The sequence below is a fragment of the Oryzias latipes genome, chromosome 1, assembly GCF_002234675.1.
Source record: "Oryzias latipes chromosome 1, ASM223467v1".
In the NCBI taxonomy this organism is placed as follows: Eukaryota; Metazoa; Chordata; class Actinopteri; order Beloniformes; family Adrianichthyidae; genus Oryzias; species Oryzias latipes.
Genome location: NC_019859.2, coordinates 20019251 through 20036613, shown reverse-complemented (window position 1 = coordinate 20036613; position 17363 = coordinate 20019251).

Below are 17363 nucleotides of genomic sequence, written 5' to 3'. Positions count from 1 at the left end.
TTTTGCCCTAAACTCAATTTTGTTAAAACATAAGAGCTGCTAAGGCTTCCAGCAGCACTGAATGAACCTAACCTTTGCCACTGCCTTTAATCAGCTCTGTTTATGACTTCCGCAGTCTATCCTGCAGTCTGTCCAGTTGGGAAAGTTAGCTCTGAATGACTACAAATCACCATTTTACTCAATCGTGCCAAAACAACAAACAATTTTAAGTTTGCTGCTTTCTGACTTGACTGGACAAATAGATTTTTCAAACATAGAAGCAGGAGAAAATCAGAATAGGCGGTATAATGTCAAGTGTAAAGTATGCACCTGTCAGTTTTGTGCACCATTACACCGGATATAAACTGGTCCGTCTGTGGTCCATCTCCCTTGCATTGCGTGGGGTATCTCCATCGTGTTTCCATCCCCCTTTACTGCCCGGCCTCCGCAGGAGTGGTTTGTCCTGCCATCCTGTGTCGAGTAGGTCCTCCAAAACTTTCTCAATTAGGCCCCCTGGCATTTCCTTCCTCTCTGAGTTCTTGTAAAATACGTGTTTCATATTATGAATGATGAGATGTTTTTGTACTTCTAAAATTAAACTTTTCTCCTCTATGGCAACATATTAACATTAACCTTAACATTGTTATCTGCAATGTTAATGTGAGTTAGCCTGTGAGCATGTCAACTACAATATCAAATACAATTTTAGAAGTTTTTAAAAGACAACCGAAGTTTTTATTTTGAAACCCAGACCTGTTTCCCGTTTCTTCCTCTTTTTGCCACAAAATTGACATGTTAAAGGACTTGCAGTAGAACTCCTTGCATTGTGTGAAGCTTGCAATGTTACAGAGGAAGGAACGTCAGACGCAGGCATGATGGAGGTTGTTGTCACAGAACTAAACCTCCGCTTATATCCCATGATCACTTTGTTTGCACTCTCTACGGATAGCTTACAGTCCCTCACTCTATAAGATTTAAATAAAGAAATACTCAGAGACACAGTTTTAATTTTTAAATTCTTTTATAAAAGTCCTTCACCATGAGAAAAATGTTGCAAGAACATGTTAAAAACACCAAAAACGTAAAGTTCTATGGAGTGGGTCTACAACCACAGGTAAACAAAATATAAATCTGACATTGTGGAAGCATGAACAGCTGTCCTTTAATGCTTTAACTACCCAATCAAGACTAAATCAATTTAAATAAAATGTATGTTTCTTATTGCCTTGGAGGAGTAATACACACAATCAATATTTTTAATGATATGTTTTTAAATGTACTTTTCTGTTTGGTTGAGCTGGCGGTTAAAGGATTAAATAATAAAAGGCCTCCAAACCATGAACCATGAACATGTATAAATAGTAGAATGATACCTTCTGTGAATATAAAAACTGAAAAGGCACCCTTCATATTCAATATCATCAATACAGAGTCTTTATTGATGATATAGACTCTACAGTATCTTCGATATAGAGTCTATATTTAAAGTAAAATGTAAACAGATCATAAAAATTTTAATTGTGAATTTGTGCATTTCAACATGATGGGTTTTAGAAATCATTTGTTTTGTAACTTTTCAAGCATGTATGCAATGTATGTATTTCCAACAGTTTCCGAAGCTGAGAAAAGTAGCTTTGCTTTAACTTTGTCATTAGCTGCAGATTATGTGCTTCTGAATGTGTTGGAATCACGTTAAATGCATAAATAGTCGAAAAGTAACAATATTTCGTGTCACAGCTCCAGTTTTATAGTACTGTAATTTTTTTCACCATGTATTTCACCAGCCTCAGTCCCTGGTCGTCTCTGTGAGTCTTCAAGAGTGGCTGTGTGTTGGCATCAGAACTGTGTTGGAGCAGCTGTTTCTCACTCAGTAATCACCTCTGCAGTTAAAAGCCTGAGCTCATCCACCACACTGCCTGACTGTCACATGGCTTCACGTGGAATCAGCGTTAAGGCCAGCAGTAAAGGTTTTCTTGTCAGTCTTGATGGCTTTCTCATGTTCTCTTTTCACCCACAGAAATGTGTTTCTGTGATCCACTTCTCTGTTAGCAGATGCTTTTACCTGGAATGACTTGCAGGTTTCTTGCATTTGGAGACGGCGTGTTGTTAGATGCTTTGCTTAAAAGCCCAATGACTGCAAAGCCGGGGACTTAAATGCCCAACCAACCAATTGGCAGAAGGCTTTGCAACTCACTGAGCTTCAGCTAACACACAAATGCATGTGAAAGACTTTAGGGGTGAAGTATAATGGATTAAAAGCTGCAAACTCATTACCATGCTGCTTTTTCATACATATTTTTACTATGAAAAAATACGGGTGTGATTTGAACTGTGCAGCTTCACCAGGATCTTTGAATTACTGTAACGCTTCAACCATTTGTGCAAAAACGTAATTCCAACGGGTTTTGCGCTAATATTTGTTTATCAAATAAACTGATTGGTCATTAGCTGCAGATTCTGTGCTTCAGAATGTGTTGGAATTATGATAAATTCATTAATGGTCGAAGAGTATCAGTATTTTATGTCACCAGCGACAGCTCCTCTATATTAAAGAGTTAACTTAAGTGCATAAATAAAAAATATCTTCATTCCTCACCAAAATTTTAAAATGTCAATGATCAATTTGTCAAGAAACAATTATATCATACTAGATTGTAACCAAATTTTGCCTTGTGGATGCTGTACAAATAATAGAAATAAAATGCAAAACTGAGTGGTCCATTTTGCTGTTTTGATACTTTTTTTTTGTTCTTTTTGCTACTTAAGTTGAATATTTTTTGATGTTTTACAACCAGGGTTCAAGTCACAGGGGGCACGATGAGCTGAAACCAGTGTTGGTCCTCAGGCAAGACCCTTCACGCCACAAGGGGGCCCGGATCTGTGTGCCAGTCCCCAGCCCGGATGTGTCAGGAAGGGCATCCAGCGTAAAAATCTGTGCCAAACTAGATGTACATATCAGTGAAAGCTTATTTGCTATAGTAACCCCTGAAGGGACATGGTAAGAAGGTGAACTACAGAATATATTGAATAAACATTTTTCAATGGGCATCTTTGTAAAATTGGCAGAAAAAAATCACAAAACTTAAACACAAACATAACTCTTATAATACACAATGTTTATTGCTGCTTTTTGTCTTTAAACTGGCCAGCACACAGATCTGATATCTGCAAAAGTATCAGAGCACATGTGTCTTTACCACGATGTATGTTCTGCCCTGAAGATGGCCGTCCTCATTAAGATCAGATGTCATTTTTAAAATTCCTTCTTCATGTCTTGCCGTATAAATGTGTTAAGCTTTTCATGTTTGAAAAAAAAGGAAATAAATAAAAGTTCTGCCAGCTTAATTTTCCCTCAGTTCGGGGACAACAGCCAAAAATAGGGAAAATGTGCTTCTTCTAGATAGTCATTCCTACACTTATTTTAGCTGTCAGCAAAGCTGACGCTACTCTGAATGATTTAATGAAAATTTGATAGAGTTGGTGTTAATATGATATGTCACAGCACTTATAAAACATTTAAATAAAGAAATATTCCACTCCACAAATGAGGCTGGTTGGCTGAAGAAAGTCCTTGCCTCATTCAAATTAGATCAACTGTCTGTGGAATTTCATAACTTAATCACAGAGATCCTGAGCAGCATACTCTATGAGCAATAGGTGTAAAGCCCTTATGACTCCATACTTTTTTTTTTTATGACAGCTTTTCAATAAACCCACAGGCTTCATTCTTTAGCAGGAGAAATGTTTGAACCCCACTTTAGTTCTGCAACAGAGGTTTGGCTGAAAATTCTGCTGAGTCCAAAAGTGATCTTGTCAGTTGTGCACTTGTAATACTTTCCTGCTGGATCTAATTCTGGAGAACCCCCGAAGAGTTGTAGACAAAAATACTAACATCCCTGAAACAGGGATGGGGGTACCATAATGCAGGACTCGGCGGTGCATGAAACGCAGCTGTCATTTCAAGGTTGATCTACACTTCGCTCAGAATATGCATTATTGAAGCAACGGATTTCATGGGAAATTTAACACTCTGCCAACTTAAAACACAAACTTTTACAGTTGACATGGATTCCTCCCTCCTTCCCTGCTCCGTGGTTTTGTTCCAAGGTAGCCAAAAGATGTATTGTTGGTGTTTTGCTGTTAGAGCATTTTGAAATTTAGTAACAACAACAACGCCAATGTTGGAACTCAGTTATTTGGTTAAGGAGCCTAAAAGCTAACTTCACCATATAGGGAAACAACTTTCTGTCTTAAGTCTTAGTCACAAATTCCCTTATGGTTGTCTGTGAGCAGGAAATGGGCAAACCCAGTGGCCCGCACAAAATATCAAAGTTGTAGACCACTCAGTGAGCCCTAGAGCCAAAATGTTCAAAATGTTCATCCACATTGGCGAATGATCTTAAACACCTTTACAACATGCTAGAGTATGTTGAAGTAGATGAGACGTGTTATATGAATTTTCATTCTTTTGAGCCTTTAAATCCAAGAGACTATGCAAGGAGTCTGTTGGTGCTTTTTACGTGATAAGTGCATGCCCCTTGCAAGCCCACTCTGCACTCCTGACTGTTAGAAATTAGGAAATTAGACAATCAGGTTGTAGTTTGTGAGGGGGATTCTACGGACGCTTACTTATCACCAGCAATGTTTGCATGCTCAGTAAAGAGCCAGTACCCTCACCTTACTATCAACATACTAACGTTACTTACAGTATCTACCTACTTTATGCTGTCATATAGTGTCCAGCGTACAATAGCATCCCGATACACTTACCACACGCACAACAATGGTATGTTTCGTTCCAAGCCACAAGGAAGCTGCAAGACACACCTGCACACCCTAACACTTAATAGAACCGCTCTTGTTTACGACCCTTCACAACACAAAAACCTACAGCACTCACATGGATCATCCCCCTGTACGGGTGCATGTCACTAAGGCTTTATCTAGCAAGAATTTCATCTTAATACTTTTATCTTGATCTTCCGCTGTGGCAAAATTCACAGTCTGATTGATCTTTTTTTATAGACTTTATACTTTGGAAAGTTCAGGAACTGGTCTAAATTATCAATTTTTACAAGGTTGACCAACACCTTTTTTAGTGATCTGAACTGATGTGAATTGTAATTTAGTGTCTTTAGAAGATTTTTGATTCTATAAAAGATGAGTAAAAATAAAGAATATCAGATGCTTTCACAATCATCACACCATGTTTTGTAAAAGTGTAGAGCTAACCTCTAATGTTAAACATTTTTTTCAATTTTCTGTTGAAGTCCATCATTTTTAACAAAAATAATAAGAAACATAGGAGCAGACCACAGACCCCTTTTTCACATGAGCAACACAAACCTTTTGAATAATTTAGTAATTATTGATCAAAGCAACTACAACAAAATGCCAGAATTGTCATTGAAGCGGCAATCAACTCCAACACATATTCTAAAATATTGCGTTGAAAAACTAAGCAGAACAGCATGTTTTTAAACTGTAAAAAGCACAAGCTATTCACCCAAGTTCAGGAAATAAAGCAAGTGAAAAAGGCTTTATGTCAAGCTCAATTAATCCTTGTCTGTGCTTAAAAGCAGGGTGTTAATTCATCTGTGAGTCTGCAGTGAGGCAGCTTAGTGCTGATGTTGCACTTCAGTCCACAAATGAGAAAACACTGAACCTCACAAGTGAGCCTTCACTTCCTAATTTGAGGCTCAGAAACAGTAGATTTCATGCTCCAACTTCAGCTGCTGAGTCTCAGGCACTCTCTCCTTCTTGCACTTTAAACTCCATCCTATGTTGAGTGATGTGATTGGACCGTCAAAGCAAATTAAGACAAACTTTTTCAACATCTTTAATGATGCGTCACCCCAAAATGTGAAATGTGAAAAAGTACATTAATGGCATCCTTTTCCCATCAACTGGTTTTTGTATACAAATAAAATAGCCCTCTAGGACTTGTGGCTCTGTCGTTCCAGCCCTTGTCTCTGTTCTGCATTCTAGCTGTGTGACCTGCCTCTTTCAGTCTCCTGGTGTCAGAGCATACTGTGCCTTTGCCCTCCAGCCTGTACTCTGTTGGATTCAGAGTTTTATTCTTTTGGCTCTGACCTTCGTAAATCTGCTCATAGCCTAAGCTTTATTTTTGATTCACTGGTTTTGAAATCATGAATAAGGTGGAGTCTATGTTATTTTTTGGTTGTTGTGAACAGATTTAGTGTGCACTGATTATGTTTGACCAGAGTTTGGCCCAGAGCAGGAGGGTCAAGTGGAACTATCTTTGTCTCTGCAGTCCTCATCTCACATTTGTTCCGTCTCGATTAGTCAAGCCATCATTTAGCCTCAACTCTTGTAAAATCAATTTTACCTTCATCTTCATCATAAGTGCAGCCTGCACTCCCCAGTCTCATTCCAGTTTGTACCTGAGCTGTGCAAAACAGTTGCAACCTGCTTTGGGATGGGCACTGGAGGACAAGATTACCATCAATGGTGATCTGGATCAGGATTAGACACCTCTATCAAAAAATCAGTTAGCCATAAGGCACCAAATATAAAAGTTTAGCTAATTAAATTTGGCTCAAAAATTGTTAATATTTTCTCCCAATTTCACCACTTTTAAATCAGAATGATGCCATAAAAGCATGAGAGGCATGCTAATTTTAACTTTAAATAAATATGTAAAAGTAAAACAAAAAAAATAAATGTAAATCCTCATGTTAAAAAAACGTAAATATTAATAACAAATTTTATTTTTGTAAATGGTTTTATCTATGTTCATCTATGTTAAATATACATTTGAATATTATATCCAAATATTGATACCAAAAACATTAAATGTTAAATCTAAATGCTAAATCTTATTTGGGAAGCTATTCATTTGACTTTAATATGTAAATTATGAAAGTTTGAAGTAAATATAAGTGAACTGCTGTATATAATGAAGAAATAAAGTGTATTTAAATACAAAGAGGTATGTACAACTATCCAACTTTTGGGCCCAATAAGTAATTAATAAAATCTCTGTTTCTGTTTAGAAAGTGAATTCCTGAAGGCTTCTATTTGATTGCACAACTGCTGGAAAGATTAAAAAAGTGTTTTAGTTTTTCAAAAAACTAAAAAAATTATTTTATCCATTTCATGGCCATAATTTTTCTTTTCTTTTAACATGTACAAGCAGGTATAGATTTTTATGTGTCTGTGTTATATTGTTCTATTATACATTTTTTTTTAGATTTTTTTTTTGTTGTTTATTGAGATATAATACTTTTTTGATGAAGTTAAAAATATATATTTTTTGAACATTTGTAGCCCCACACAATGCCGTCTTTCGAAATTTACAAATATGCTTTGTATTCAATCCTTTTCTCTTTAAAGAAAGCCTAAAAATCAAACACAGCAGGATGGGAACCAAAATGGAGGGAGAGTTCATCTCATTAATTGAAGAGAGAGAGGCTGCATTTTTTTTTCTAGTTGCTTAAAAGAAAATTAAATTCCCAGATGAGGAGTCAATCCAGAGAGAGCCCTACATTGTCCAATCTGCTCATTAAATCTTCCTTAATCAAATAATTCATGTGTGGTGGTGTGGTTGTGGCCAGCAACACACACGACTTGGAGCTTCAGCTGGAAGACGAGCTTGGAAGTTTAAATTTGAAAGTGCAATGCGCAGTGCGGGTTTCAGAAGAGAGGATTAAACCGGCTGAATCTCCCTAAAGGATTTTTGTCCCTGCTGCTATTTCGGTTGTCAAAAGTAGAATTCCTAATTTAAGAACCGTCAGAACAGATAAATTACTTCAGTCACACTTCTACCTCTATGTGGACCCGCAATGTATGGTTGTTAGAAGAGAGGACATGGACCCATCTGGACCCATCAGGGACCGCTTGTGTAAAAATGTAAGAGAGCAGAATAAGAATCCACAGCCACATATGACAGGACAGACCCTTTAGTCAGTTGAGCTAAGAACAAATGCAGTGGGGCTAAAAAGTGTTTAGTCAGTCACCAATTGAGCCAGTTCTCCCACTTAAAAAGACGAAATTTTTATCGTAGATATACCTCAACCATAAGAGACAAAGTGAGAAAAAACATCCAGAAAATGACATTGTCTGATTTTTGAAGAATTTATTTGTAAATGATGGTGGAAAATAGGTATTTGGTCACCAACAAACAAGCAAGATTTCTGACTCTCACAGACCTGTAACTTCTGTAAAAGGATCCTCAGTCCTCCATTCGTTACCTTTATTAATGGCACCTTGTTATCTATATAAAAGACACCTGTACACACCTCAAACACTCCAAACTCTCCGAACACAATCCTAGCTACAAGCTTTTTCAAACAGTATTTTTTCATCTGCTACTGATTCACAACAATTTGAAAAAAGAAATAATCATAAACAAAATTTTAATCTAAATTTTCTTTATACATTTCCTCCATCAACAGAAAAATGCCACAAAAATATGTTAAAAACACCAAAAGCAAAATTACAAAATTAATGACAAAAACAAAACTTAATGGCTATTTGTGTTGGGAGTAACGGTGTTTTAGTATAGTAAAAGGACACCAATGTCCCAATGGTAAAAACATGTTTAACTTGGCTTTTCTAGCAGTTGACACCATTATTTGGGTGTATTTTATTTTTAAAGGAACTTGTATGTGCTTCCGTTGAAGTAAATGAAATTGTTATATACAGTTTAGAAAAGATTGAAAACTTTATGCTTTAATAATTGTCATTTCTTTGTCTACATTTTATAAATGAACACAGAAACAAATAAAACGTGTTTTTCTTAACAGCGAAGCTGGACTTAATTTGGCGCTCACTGGGTTTTGGTCAGAAACTAATATAGCTCTTTCAGAAAGCAACAGAAATAGGGTGCAACGGACTGGCGACTTGTTCAGGGTTTACCTTGCCTTTGCCCAACAGTAGCTGAGTTGGAACCAACAACTCTGTAACCTCAAAAGGAATTTAGTGGGTTCTGAAGATGAACAGATGGATGTGAAATGAAAGTCCTTCTTATAGGAGTGGGAGTTCTTCCAGATTCCAGTTGGCCCCTCCGTGCTTCTGTACTTGGCTATGGACCTCACCTCTGGCTCATCCGTGCTCCTGTACCTGACCATGTACCTCGTCCCTGGCTCGTCTCGCGCCACCAGCCGTTCCCCCACCTATCTGGATAACAGAAAACGTGGTTGTAGAGTTAGATGAACTAATTATTCTCTAAGAGTTCTGGTACATGGCCTGTCCATCCTGGGAAGGATATTTCCTTCATTGGAACACCCCTGAGATTTCTTCTTTTTTGTTTTGAAATCTGTTTTTTTTTAGGATTTTTCCTTACCGTGAAGGAGGGTCTAAGGGCAGGGATGCCCAGTTTAGCTAAGTCTGTTTAGTTTAGTTTTGCCAATACCTATTGAATTTTATGACTTCATGTTCTTTATTATTTCATGTTTATTATACAACTATGAAGCGCATTGAGATGACTATGGTTGTTATATTGGGCTATATAAATAAAATTAAATTGAATTAAAATATCCCAAGATTGGAGGAACATCTCTATATGCAGATATCTTTCAGAAGACTATGGGTAGACAAAATAGAGTTGTCTGATATCTCCTATATACATCTACAGCAGATGTATATTAGTTATCTGATAGACATCTTGTGCCAGTGGGAAGAAACTACTACAACCAATTGCTTGTTTACAATGCACAAGGCATGATGGGACTACAATGCAATTAGCTGTGTGACAGTTGTTTGCTAGAGATCTAAATGGTGATAATAATGCATATTTATAGCTGTAAACATTGAAATAGCCAGGATTTTGATATCTAATAGGTGTGTTTGTGCACAGTGGGGAGAACTGGAAGCAAGTGTGATGTCATCCATAAAAAAAGATTTACCTCCCGTTCCAACAAAATTCAATTCAGTCGCCTTTTTTTACTGCAATGCGTTGCAATATATTGGAGCCAGATAACGTCAGTAAGCAGTAATTGGTCCAAATTGGTCTGAGTTATTGTTTCTATGGTCACTACTCTGGCCAATCAGGGGTGAGCTTGTTGGAAGGCCACACCCCCACTACTTGAAAGCAGGCTCAGCAGAGTCTGTTCATCAAATGTTTTGAACGTTCGAGCTGGGGGCCAGCGGGCACCACATACTGTTATTAAGGCATCTGATTGGTCAGTTTAAAACTAGAATAACTTGCACGATAAAAATATCCTGTAAAGAATAGGCTATAATGGTTATTCTGACAAGAAGAATGACTAAGTAAAAGCTGTTTATTTTTCAATAGAAGTCTGTATGGGATTTTGGCTTCTTGTAGCCAGCAGATACTTCCTGTTTGGAATACAAGGATTGAGGGGTCACTCCCACAAAACTCAGAACGCAGTCTTCCTCTGTGGTATTGACTGTCATGGAGACTTCTGTGCCACTTCTGTCCCACCCTGTAGCTACTAAAAAACTATATTGTGCGGGACTATGAAGTGCCCTGGATTTTAAAAGCAATTCGGACACCATGCTCACTACTTTTTTTTTTCACACTCAAAATATGACATCATCGATTTTACGAAGTGAAAATCTCATTTATATTAGCGTTTTGCAATGATCATTTATGAATCCCCTCAGTTCTGATGATAAAAACGTTGATATTTTATTTAAAACATGCAGTTAAATACATTTTCTTTGCAAAAATTGTTAAAACGTTATGGATTGTGGTCTATAATCGCCAATCTAGTGAGCATCGATGCACACTGGTTTTTCAGAGAGTCTCCTAGGAAATGTCTAAGGCACTCGAATTTGGAATTGTAGATCCGGACAGCACTACAAAATGGCAAACACACTATATGGTGCACTAACTAATGAGTAGTGAAGGAATTCGGACATAGCCAATAAAATTTAAGCTTCTTTGCATATCTAGTCTAAATACTCATTTCATGTTTTTACTACCCTGTCTATAATATTTGGGGGTTGTCCAAGTCAGAATCAACAATCATTGTTATTATTATTTAAAAAACTGGTGAGGAGTCTGGTAGAATCTAAAAGCTATCACTTAATTATCAAAAAAGGCAGATAGCAAGAAAAGAGAACCACACCCGGCGCTTAACTGCAATGACCTATGAAGAATACAAAGGACAAACAACCCCCGTGCCACAACATGGTGGGGACAGCCAAATACACAGAAAATCCTCCTGCTTTTTTTTTTGTCTGAGCTGGGTTTTTTTATGTTTTTTTTTTTTACTTCACTGTTAAAACATTATACGGCTAAGGAATTATGTTAAAAAATAAAATAATAATCTAAAGAATTTAGCTGCACGCTTCTGTATCATGATACTTTTAGCTAAAAAAAGAAGAATTAAAGTATGCCAAACAAAAAAGAAATGCTTTAGTTAATTTTATTACCAGTTATTAATTGAAAAAAGCTATTCTGTGTAAATGGAGCAGTGTATTTAGATGCCCTTTTTCTTATTCAGTGTGTGTCCTGGGAACAGAAGGAAGGAACAAATCACAAGAACAAAGGCTGTAGCTTCCTGAGCTCCCCTGGGTAATGAGGGCGCACAGATACTGTGGAACTAGTCCAGGAATCTCTCTGTAAATTAAAAGATGCCACTGATACAGTCTTTGTGCAAATAAGATGAGCTTTCCAGCACACCATATCAATGAACAGCCATGAGCTGGTTTGCTATTTTTTTTTTTGGTCTACTACTGGTCGTGTGCTTTCACAGCTCAATAAGAAACAATCCCCAATCTATAAAAACATTGCTGTTTTACAGACATTTCTTAACCAATCAGCGAAAAACATCTTAACAAACCTTTAAACCCATACAAAAAAGGCAACATTAAGTTGCAACAGAAGACACCCATTATTTCTGATGACAAACAATCTGAATTAATGTTCATCAGTAATAACAATAGACCAAACATCTGGTTTGGAAGCTCGGCACCAGATAAACATGTGAGCTGTCTGTCATTCAAAGCATGACTGATGATGTAATCACATCCTCTTGTTTTCTGTTGTGCATTGTTTTCTTGTTTTGTCATCCGTAATACAGATTTACGTACAATTTGCTATGTTGTTAGAAGCTGAAGTAAAAGATGGACATGTCACGAGAGCAAAGGTCAGATCATTTCATTTCGTCTGTGCAGAGTCCACATCCAGAATACTAAAAAACACAGCCATTTAAGTCACAAACATGAGATGTATGTGTTTTTTTGTACTAAATTCTAATTTATTCACAAGCAGTTTTGCAAACCAAAGCTGTGACATACTTCTGAGAGAAGTTTCTTGTGGTGATGCTAATAGTTATCGCTTGTATATCATAAGGTCTTTACAGACCCAAACGCAACCTAATCCCAATCCATTGCACCCCCCTTTTAAAAGTGGGGTTTCCATCTCTGATCCCTTTTTTTCAAAATAGCCTTTTGCAGAGCACCATCAAATCTTAACTAAATACCAGGTGCAATCTCTTTGCACTCTCAATTTTGTGCTCTTTATCAGGGAACTTAGTAAGTCTGGCCCAAAAGTATTTTCTTTGCTAACAGAAGCTAAAACCTTGAAGATATTACATGTACCTAAACAGATATGGGGTAAGTAAAAGTTGTATCTACAAATTCTCATTTATTTGTTCATTACAACTACATCATCAATAAGTTCTAAGGAGTAAATGATATTCCGTCATGCATCCCAATCAGCGAAGGAGGCTTCTGAACTCCCTGTCCTTAGGATCAGAACATAGATTTTCCATGATTGCCAACAAGAACAGCAAATTAGGACTCATCTGACCACAGAACACTTCATCACTTTTAAACAGTCCATTTTGAGTAGCTTTTGGCTCAAACCAGATATATGGCTTTCTTTTTGTATAAAAGAGCTTTAGCTGCCATGACGGCATCACAGACAGTTTCCACTAAGACTGGTTTTCTGGGGTTTTTCCTGGGCCCCATTTAGTAATGTCCTGACTCAAACATGTCGAGGATTCTTTACGTTTTTCTGAACCTTTAGATGAGAATTTTAATGTTGCTGTTCTATTCAAAGCATTTCTTAATTTTTTCAGACGCTCTTTTATAATCTGCACACTTTAAATTTAAATTGACAATATTCTCCTTTGAAAATACAATCTTTTATGGCTATACTTGTGAAAGAACTGATATCCACTTCTTTAGTTAGTTGGTGGATGTCATGCTTCCTATGCAAATAATTTTGAAATCTTTAATGTCAATCACATTTAAAATGAGCTCACTTTCTCTAATTGTAATGTAATCCATTACAAATAATATATGTGATTTAAAAGCTAACTTCTTTTAATTCAGAAGCATAATGACAACAAACAGTATTTCTATGAAGTGGATGGATGAAACAATCTCAAGAATTTTGTCACAACAGAAGAACTGTTCAAGCTGACAATAGTAAGTTGTGACATATCAATCAAATCAGAACATCATTATAAATTATACAGCAGAACGAGCCTGCTGTCATCGCCTAAAAGGCACAGACATTTTCAAAATGGATTGAGAGGGCTGAAAAGGACTACCATTAATGTCAATAAGTGGCTTTTTGGGATGACAAAGTGACCGAATTTTCTCTTAAAAGGCTTATTTTGTGTCATTACAACAGCTTTTAATACATTTTGGAACTCTTGTCACCATTGGTATCCTTTATAAAGAGAGGATATAAAAAGAAATTTGACATTATGTTGTCAGCTTCCTTTAAATTTCTGATGAGTTTCATTTGCTCTCTTTTAATTAATACATGAAAAAGGTGACATCCATCTAAAGTAACAGAAAACAATCAGTTAGCACAAAAATGAAAAAATTTCAAGAATATGTAGCATGTTTCCTTAAATAAAAAGCCAAAATAAAACTGCCAACTCCTGCAGATGCTTCTGTTCAGTAAAGAAATAGAAAAGAGGAGATTAGACAACATGATTGCAGGATAGGCAGCAACAAGAGGTTCCTACACTGTAGATATAAAGTTGAATGTAAACTATGCAGGTGTATACAAATGCTCAGATTTACTTCCAGCAATCACAATGTTATCATGCCACAGGTAACAAACCCGCACACAGGCGTGGGAGAAGTTTGAACATAACCAGGATTGCACTTTCTGACAAAAACATAATCTCTGAAGCTGCAGGAATGAAGGTTAAACTGTGTTTACACGCTGCAACCTTACAAAAAAAGTGTTATATTTTACAACAAAGAGCTCGACCTGAACCACACTTATCTGTCTCTTTCTAACAGGTGTTCATATTCTGGAAAAATACATCGTGAAGAATGATAGCAGCATTTGTAAAAGAATGGAGATGTTGCATTACCATGGAGACACTGATTAGAGCTGGAGACAGACAGCAGCTTCTGGTCAACAGCTAGAAAAGTTTACAGTAAAGTCAAAGCAAAACACATACATATTAAAGTAAGTTTCAAATGTAATAAGAGAAACACTTACAGTAAAGCAGTAATAAGAAATAAAAACATGTATTTTTTACGTCGATTCACAATTGAATATTTTGATATTTTTGTTGGTCTGACATTGCCATGATCTGTGTAATATCTGCTTCCAGACATCAATCTCACCTCTTCTTAACGCACAGAAAAACCTCATTAGCAGATTTTAACTGACAAATTATCTGTGAAAAATGAATGAAACAAATAGAAACATTTACACAGTGGTGTCTAATTATATCAATGAATAAACGAATGTGACCTGTTTTGCTTTTGGTAAAGGATAGTTCTCTGTCAAAGGAGGCCGATGTTCCTTGAGTTATGCCCTGTTGTGTTAATGTGTCACGTTTGGTTAGATGACCGATAGTGGCAATATATTCAGCCTTACCACGGCAATCCATCAACATTCCCAAGAGAATGCCAACTGCATCAACTCAATTACTAACAACTCAAACAACAAAATCGACCACAAGTCAGCAAGACTGAGATCTGTTCACTTAGCAGGAAGGTTTCAAAATCTGGTGAGATCACTGGGTAGTTTTCATCATTTTGTTTGGGGTTTTTAATTTCATTTTTGATTATTTCTTCCCTTTCATTTATTTTACTTCTTCATCTGCCCTATCGCACCTTCAGATTTTCTACTGTACATCTGTACGTCATTGTTGAACCCATCAACTAATGGTCAAACTTGCGTTTAAATTCAGGATTCGGCTGCAGTTTTAAGTGCAGCAAGTAAGTATTAATGCCGCATGGTTTAAATTGTCAACAAATATGGCTTCACGTTCTGTCTTTTACATGTCTTTTAGCAGAAATCTTACTTCTAACAAACGTTGCTGCCTTTGGCACCAACACACCTCTTATATTTGGGTGAGTTTTTCTGCTTTAGAAGAAGGTTGTGACACATTAGCATCATCAAAGTCAGAGGAAAGACAAAAGACTGAAGCTCTGCACAACATCATTGTCTGGGGTTGTGCATCAGTGAAAGATGGGGATGAATACTAATGTTAATGAGTTTAAAACACAACTCTTTTTTTATTTTAGCTAAAAACAGAGAACATTTTTTTTAATTTTTGCCTTTAAAATGTCATAGTTATCCCCTATAAATGCATTGAACATTCAATGTTTAGACAAGGCAAGATGTGTTTTTTTTTTCAAAAAGGTCTATGTTACAGATGAATTTGTACCTAAAGAACTGGTTATGACTGATTTAATCTCTTAATTCCTTGACTAAAGTCGTGGTGACAGTTCTCTATAATGCACAGTAAACACCTTTTAAAAAGGACTGAACTGCTTTTTGATAAATCCATTTAAAAAATACAGAGAGCAGGATGTGCAGCAAAAGTTGTATGTGAGGGGGTTTCTATCAAATGCTACATAGTTTGTCCAAACCTAAACATGCACCAGTTCAGACATAAATTCTAAACTTCAGAGCACAGACACAGCATAAATAAGAAAAAAACTATAAAAAGAATAGGAAGACAGATTTTGGAGAATTACAGCTAAAGTATTTAAAGCTGAGAAAGATCGATGGTAAAACAGTCTCAGTTCTAAATTTCCTTTACAAAATATTCCAATACATAAATATTTGTATTGAGACTGACTGATTTGGTGATGTACTGCTGTTTTTAAAAGAATAATTTTACTTTAAATAAATTGTTTAGGTTCTGTGCAACTTTAAGTATGTGGGATTAAACCTTGTTTCCCTTTTTTAGTCTGGCATTTTAGCACATGTGCACTTTAGTCACCTGTAAAACTGTTCATATTTTCTCTCAAGCTGTGTTCACATTCAAGTCTGTCCTTTGAGCATCTGCTGTGCAGACTTGACATTTCACTGCACTGCGTTGCTGTCTTGCAGAAGGAAATGGACAGCTGTGATGCGCCACACTTTTTAGTTTATCTTGAGCCTACTACTCCCTCTACCAGGAGCGCTGTGAGGCAGTCCAAAATCTGACTTTGGGATAGCTGTGTTTGTTATGGAACCTATAATTAATGAAATATAAGAACCTACACTGCAACACATACAATTTTAATTTAAAACTATCAACTTGTGGTTATAAGCACTCAATATGTGTTGTCTTTTATCGTTTAATTTGTTTTATTATAAATAGATGAATGGTTTTGGGAAATAAGGCCTTACAGAAAAAAATGGCCCTGGTTCAAATCCCAGTGGGGTCTTTCTGTGTGGAGTTGGCTTGTTTTTCCCGTGCACGTGTAGGTTTTTTTTTTTCATACATTTAGGTTGACTTGTAATTAAATCATCCCTTAAATTGCCACTCTGTCTTTTTCTCTATTGTAAAATTGCTCCCAGTGGTGTTTTGATTATGATTATGCAGTTTTTAGCTCAAGATTTTTAAGACATATTTTCTGCAGAGCAGCAGGAGCTCCTTAGACACACTTTTTCAGGTTGAGAGCGGGACTGTTGGCACTAAAATTAGTCGAGCTAATTCATCAGCATGTCTTTTTTTTACCCTCCCTCATGCCTTTGACAAGCGGTTCACAAGCCCAAGTTAACATTAGCGTTGCAAAAAGATGGCGAGCAATATTGGAGGTATCCAGCCACGCAGTTTAGAGCCAATGCGATATAAAAAAAGGAAATAATCAGAAACACAGTTTTAATCTTAGATTCCTTTATACACGTCCTCCCTTATGATAAAAATGCTACAAGAACATTTTAAAAAACAGCAAAAACACCATTTTCATTGGAGTGGGGCTTTAAATTAAGTTCACACTGCCCTTGGCAACGCTTTCCTGTTGCCACATCTAATGAAAAGTCTATGTATCCACATTCAAAAACTCACAGTCATGCGTAGCTATGCCATTTTTAAGACTGTTTTTAGGCTGTACTTACAAAACATGCAGCCATTATACACACTGTAAAAGTCAAACCAGGTTGAACTTTGACCAATCAGGGACTTGGATTTAGTATGATGGCTTCCCCTTTTAATTCATGAAAACGCCAACCATTTGAAAACTGATCATGC